Here is a 6,453-nt window from a genome sequence, read left to right as displayed (position 1 = left end):
TATATAATTATATAATTGTGTTCCTGATGAGCACAATTGTTTAAGAAGGCCAATTCTTGTCAGTGTTACCCATAGTTTGTTATACTACACACAGTCGAATGCCTTTGCATAGTCAATAAGGAATGAGTAAACATCTTTCTGATATTCTTTACTTTCAGCCATGATCCATATGACTTCAGCAATGATATTCCTCATTCTATGTCCTTTTATGAATCCAGCTTGAATTTCTGGGAGCTCCCTGATGATGTACTGCTGCAAAGGTTTTTGAATTCTTTTCAGCAAACTTTTAATTGCATGTGATATGAATGATATTTTTCAATGATTTCTGCATTCTGTTGAGTCACCATTCTTTGGAATGGGCACTGATATAGACTTCTTTCACTTGGTTGTCATTGACAAGTGAGCGCCAATAGTGCTTTGTCAGTTTGTTGAAATATTTCAATTTGAAATCTTCAATTTCTGGAACTTATATTTCACCAAAGCTTTCAATGCTGCTTGGATTTCTTACTTGAATATCATTGGTTCTTGATGACATGGTATCTCTTGAAATGATGGAACATTGACCATTTCTTTTTGGTACAGTGTCTCTATGTATTGCTTCCATCTTTTTTTGATGCATTCTGCATCATTAAATATTTTGCCCATAAAATCTTTCAATATTGTATGTTATTGCTTGAATTTTTCTTCAGTTCTTTCAGCTTGAGAAATGCTGAGCATACTGTTCCCTTTTCATTTTCTAGTTCCAGGTTTTGCACTTTTCATTAAAATATTTAACTTTGTCTTCTCAAGATATCCTATGACATTTTCTGTTCAGTTCATTTGATTTGTCATTTCTTCCATTTGATTTAGCTTTTCTGTACTCAAGTGTAGAGTCCTGTGGCGCTGTGGGTTAATGTGCCAGACTGCAAAGCCATTTGAACTGCCAGGTCAGTGGTTCAAGCTCACCAGCTGCTCCTCAGAAACCCTATACAGGTTTTTTATGGGTCAGGACCTACTCAATGCACTTAACAACAACAGTACTCAAGAGCAAGTTTCAGAGTCTAATTAAATAAGTGGTCTAGAACATGTAATTTTACTCTTCAGGTCTGACACAGTCAAAAGAAATAGTACTTACAAAGTACTTTGAATTGACACCATTTGTTTGTCCTACAATGTTTGTTTTCAGGCCCTTCAAAGAGCTCCATGAGGTTTGTTGTCTTGAATTAATACTTAAAATTGTATGCACTCTTGTTTTTCTTTTATACTGTGTCTTTACAGTTCAAATATTCAATGGGGTTGAGAGTAATCAAAAAAACATGAAAAAAACACAAGTAAAGGTATGTCCAATATGAAGACATATTTTGATTCCATTTACTCAGTACCAGATATATCTTAAGTCGCATGATTATAGTAATACTGGTGCATTCTTAAGTGGTTGACCAGAAAGAGAAATAAATGTCTGGTTATACCTGATTGGTCTAAAATGAGAAGAAAAGTGCAATTGTTATTGTATGCAAAATTTATCAATTTCATTTAGTGCCTCATCAGTTCCCTTCTAATGTAGCACTTGCTTTTTGTTTCCTGTTTCTTTAGAATCTAAGGGTTATAACTTTGGACAATTTGTGCACCTGATTTGTTGATGCCCTAACCACATGCTTACTATGCTTATTGGGTAAGCTGTTTGCTGATTGTTTATTTGCATGGATTTAATCAAGATATTCTGTGATAATTGTACCTTTTTGGACTCTTGAGTTTCTATGTGATTCTCTATTGTTGCTAATTAAGTTGTTGTATTTATTACACACTAACACTAAGTTTCCCACTACAAAAATATCAAATTCTCCTCAAGCTACATCTGAAAATTAATTTAATTTAAAACTTTTTGAATATCCCTCACTTTTGGATCAAGAATGATTCTCCAGGGTGTATTTCAAATGAAAAATAAAATAAAAACTTGTGAATATTAAAAATACCAACAACAAGAAAAATATTTGCCCCTTATTTTTTATTTTTATTTTTTTTAAGACTAAATAATTTGAAGGCCATTAAAAGTTTAGAAATTGACCTAACAGGTCTATTAAAAGGTCTAAACAATATGGGCCAAGTTAGAACATGACATATTTTGAGGGATACTTAAAGTGAATCTGTAATTGTCAATGATCAGAACTAGAGGAGGAGAAGTCAGAGAATTCTTGGAGAAAAGTTAGCCTTTTGTTTTTGAGAGTTGTAGTTTAACATTTATTAGAGAAATCATTGTTGCTAGGCAGGTAGCTGCCGAAGCCAATAGGCTAAAATAATCTTGGAGAGTGCAAAGAAGACTAAGAAATGAGTATAGTGTAGAAAACCACATAGGTCCTGAATATGGAGAAAGAAAATCATTTGCATATTAGTTCTGTTGTTTACTAGCAGGAAGCATCTGCAGACATTATATAATTAAGAATAGGATTTTTTTTCCCCAATAGGGACACTGCTTATCAGGTAATTAACAGGCTACTATTTGGGATAAGTCAACTTGAAAGTAATAGAATACAACTCAGGAGACAGTTCTCCCATCTAGACAGCTCTGAAGCAGGAAAGCTCTCAACTGTGCCTTCTGATTGGTGGTCCTTCTCTTGGTCATGGTGACTGACAGGCCCTTCAGGGCCACTCAATCTGCACCAAGAACAGATTACTTTAATATGCACTGCTTTTATGATTTGTTTGGCAAATCAAAAGTATAAAACAAAATAAATTGTTATTTAGTTGTTTCTGATTCATAGTAGCCCTATATGAATTTGACAGACATAGTTTCCAAAAAAGATTTTTTATGTCTTATGCACTCCTCCATGTTGTGTATACTGAAAATCAGGTTGTAAAAATCCTTTTGAAATCTGTGGATATAATTTATACACATACAAAGGAATACCAGGATCCTGATGTGGTGTTATATGGTAAACACTGGGCTGCCAACCATAAAGTCTGAAGTTCAAACCCATCAGTCATTCACCCAGAAACTCTATGCAGGTAACTGTGAACTGGAACTTGATGGAATTTAATAACAAGAGCAACAGCAAAATAATATCATTGTAGTCTCATAAATAAAATGTCTGCATAAGCTGTTTGGTTTTTGTTGCTTTTTTTTATTTTTTAGGAAGTCTATCCATATTTTTAAAAATATTTCTGTCATCTATTCCATTATGAGTATAAATTTCCTTGGTTCAGACTTTTTGTGCATTCCAAATTCTAAGAATTCAACCCAAATCACAAAACTTCACCCAGAACTGCAATCATATGCTTGTCTAGTTCTACTGCAATATATCTTAAGAGAGGTCTTGGGAACTTTAGAATGTAGAGTTGATGTGTGTGTGTTTACAAGAGTAAGGGGTGGGCATTGGTAAGTAATAAGAGTCGCCAATGAAGCTCCTTTCCAGGGAGGAATACATATAATTTGATACACAAAATGAGTAGGATAAAGTACTTTAAATCCAGTTAAAGTTAAAATGAAAAAAGATAAATCAAGTGAAGTATTTTTTAAAAAATTAATGATAATATTTGTAAAATAGAATTAGATACAGACTTAATATTTACTTTTCTTTTAATACTGGCTCCTAATGGAACTTGAAAACAGCTGGCTTTGTTGATCTAATGGTTCCATGTAAGACTGAATAGCCAGAGTCAGAATCATTAAAGTTCCATTCTCATCAAATTTGTGTTTGTGAAAACTAAGTAGACTCTTACAGTAATTTATTATCTACATTCTTCTTGTTTGTCTTAGATATATTATTTAAATACCAGAAAAGGTTGAGATGAAATAATAGAGCAATTAGGCAGTTTAAAAAGCTTCAATAATCGAAAAGCATTCACTGCATCTTTCATTACCACCATCTGTGTTGTACATCTCTTCTTAAAATTAATAGCAAACAGAGATTGTTTATTTCTTTGTTTATATGAAATTCAGACTAAGGTAAGATTTTCCATCATTGAAGAATATTATAAAAAGAAAGACAATTATCCTTCTTTGTGACAGTGGATTCCTAACATCTTTCCCCAACTATTCCCCCAACAAACAAAACAAAGAAAAACATACATTAGTGATTAAGTACTGATATATTTCTTTAATTTAAAATAAAGTGTACTTTATCTTTTTATTTAGCCTAATAAAGGGGAAAAAAAGTAATGATAGCCTCTTCTCCTCTTCTGTGGAATGTTAACTAGAATATTGGTTTTAATTATAATACTAAAATAGAACTTAGTAGTAATGAAAAATATGTCATTTGCAGTTTTCAAGCAACAATTCAATGTTCTGAATTGTATCTCCTCCTAGTGGCTTTATAGTATTACCACTATATTCTATTTCTATTATGGGCTAATCCATTCAATTCCATTCCATTCTATGTCATGCCATTCCATGTCATTCCATATCATGTCATTTTACTTACTTTTGTTCAATTTAATCAAATAAATATTTTGACCATTTATTGTAAGTAATTATAAGTACTGGTTAGACACTGCAAATAGAAAAACTAAAATAAATAAATAAAAAATCCTTCTGTACAAAAATTGAGCTAAATTTTGAGACAACAATGATAATAATTAGTTATGCAACTTTTATTTTGTTCTTTGAAATGAAAATATAATAAAATTACAGAACATTCTAATACTAATATAATAAAACAAATGGAAGGAATGAGTAGGTAAAAGATCTGAACAGAAATGTTCAAAGAACAGAAAGTCAAAGTAAAGAATTGTGCAATGACCAGGAGTTAGAAAACCAAAAGGGAAGAACACACTCAGCATTTTACATGCTGAAAGAACTGAAAAAAATAATCAAGCCTCAACTTGCAGTATTGAACTCTATATCCATAATATTCAATGATGCAGAAAACATCAAAAGATGATGGAAATAATACATAGTCACTATAATTTTTTTTGTTTTTGAAAAAAAAAAGGTCAATGTTCAACCATATTAAGAGTTAATTGTACTGAACAAGAATTCCAAGGCTCACTAAAGACCATGGCAAAGAATAATACTCCAGGAATTAATAGAATGAAAATTGAAATCTTTCAACAAATTGATGCAGCATTAGAAGCACTCACTCATCAAATCCAAGATATTTGGAAAATAGTTACATGGCTAATTGGAAGAAATCCATATTGTGCCCATTCCAAAAAAAGATGACTCAAAGGAATGCAGAAATCAGTGAATGATATCACAAATATCACATGCAATAAAATTTACTAAAGATATAACATAAATGGCAGCAACAGTACATTGACAGGGAATTGCCAGAGGTTCAAGCTGAATTCAAATGAGGACATGGAAAGGGATATATCACTGCTGAAGTCAGATGGATCTTGACTGAAAGTAGAGAATATCATAAAAATGTTTACCTGTGCTTTATTACCAATGCACAGATTTTCAACTATGAGGACTATGGCAAGCTATGGATATAATTGTGAAGAATGGGTATTCCATTGCTCACAAAGAACCTGTATATAGACAGAGAGGCAGTCATTTGAACAGAATCAAAGGGTGAAAAATCAGGAAACTTATATGCTAGTGTTATATTTCACAAATTAGCATCTAAGATGGTGGATCAGGTAGACATGCAGTGAGGAGCACCAACAACACAGAATACCAGACCAAGCAGGCTCAAGGGAGGGTGCTAGAACTCTGAACCACATATAAAGGAATATTTAAAAGGTTGGAAGGCTTACAGCTAGGGGAATTTGTAGAAGAATCAAGAAATCCATTGCTTTCTAATTCAAGACACTCAGCTACTCACAGAGCTGCCATCTTGGGAGAGACCAAGCAGGGAAAGGATCAGAACAGCCATGAATGCCTTACAGAACTGCAGAGATACAGGTGTGGACATTATTTTTATTTTTATATTTGGTATCTGTTCATTGGTCTCTTACTGACTGCGCACCTCCATTTTGGTGACAAGAGGGGATGCCTGATCCAATATACACCGCACCCCCACCCCAGGAGGGTTCTACTATGCATGCGCACAGATGTCCTCAAAATGTAAAGTGACAGTTTCCACTTAAAACCAAACGGCCACCACTCGTCTGTCAGTTTGTCGTACTGTGGTGGCTTGTGATTTGTTGTGATTCTGAAAGCTATGCCACCGGTATTTTAAACACCAGCAGGGTCACCCATGGTGGACAGGTTTCAGATGAACTTCCAGACAAAGACAGACTAAGAAGAAAGAGTGGCAAACTAATTTAGAATATTTAGTCAATGAAAACCTTATGAATAGCAGAGAAACACTGTCAGATATAGTGCCAGAAAATTAGCCCCTCGGGTTGGAAGGCACTAAAATGAGACTGGGGAAGAGCTCCCTCCTCAAAGTAGAGTTAGTTGACTGTGATAACACGAATGGAGTAAAGGCCATGGGAGAAAAGCCTGTGGGACCTTCATTTGCTGATGGGCACAACTCAAAATGAAGAGAAACAGCTGTAAACATCCTTTGAAAATCAGAACATGGAATG

Source organism: Chrysochloris asiatica, unplaced genomic scaffold, assembly GCF_000296735.1.
Source record: "Chrysochloris asiatica unplaced genomic scaffold, ChrAsi1.0 scaffold00088, whole genome shotgun sequence".
Classification (NCBI taxonomy): Eukaryota; Metazoa; Chordata; class Mammalia; order Afrosoricida; family Chrysochloridae; genus Chrysochloris; species Chrysochloris asiatica.
This window is presented reverse-complemented; position numbering follows the sequence as displayed.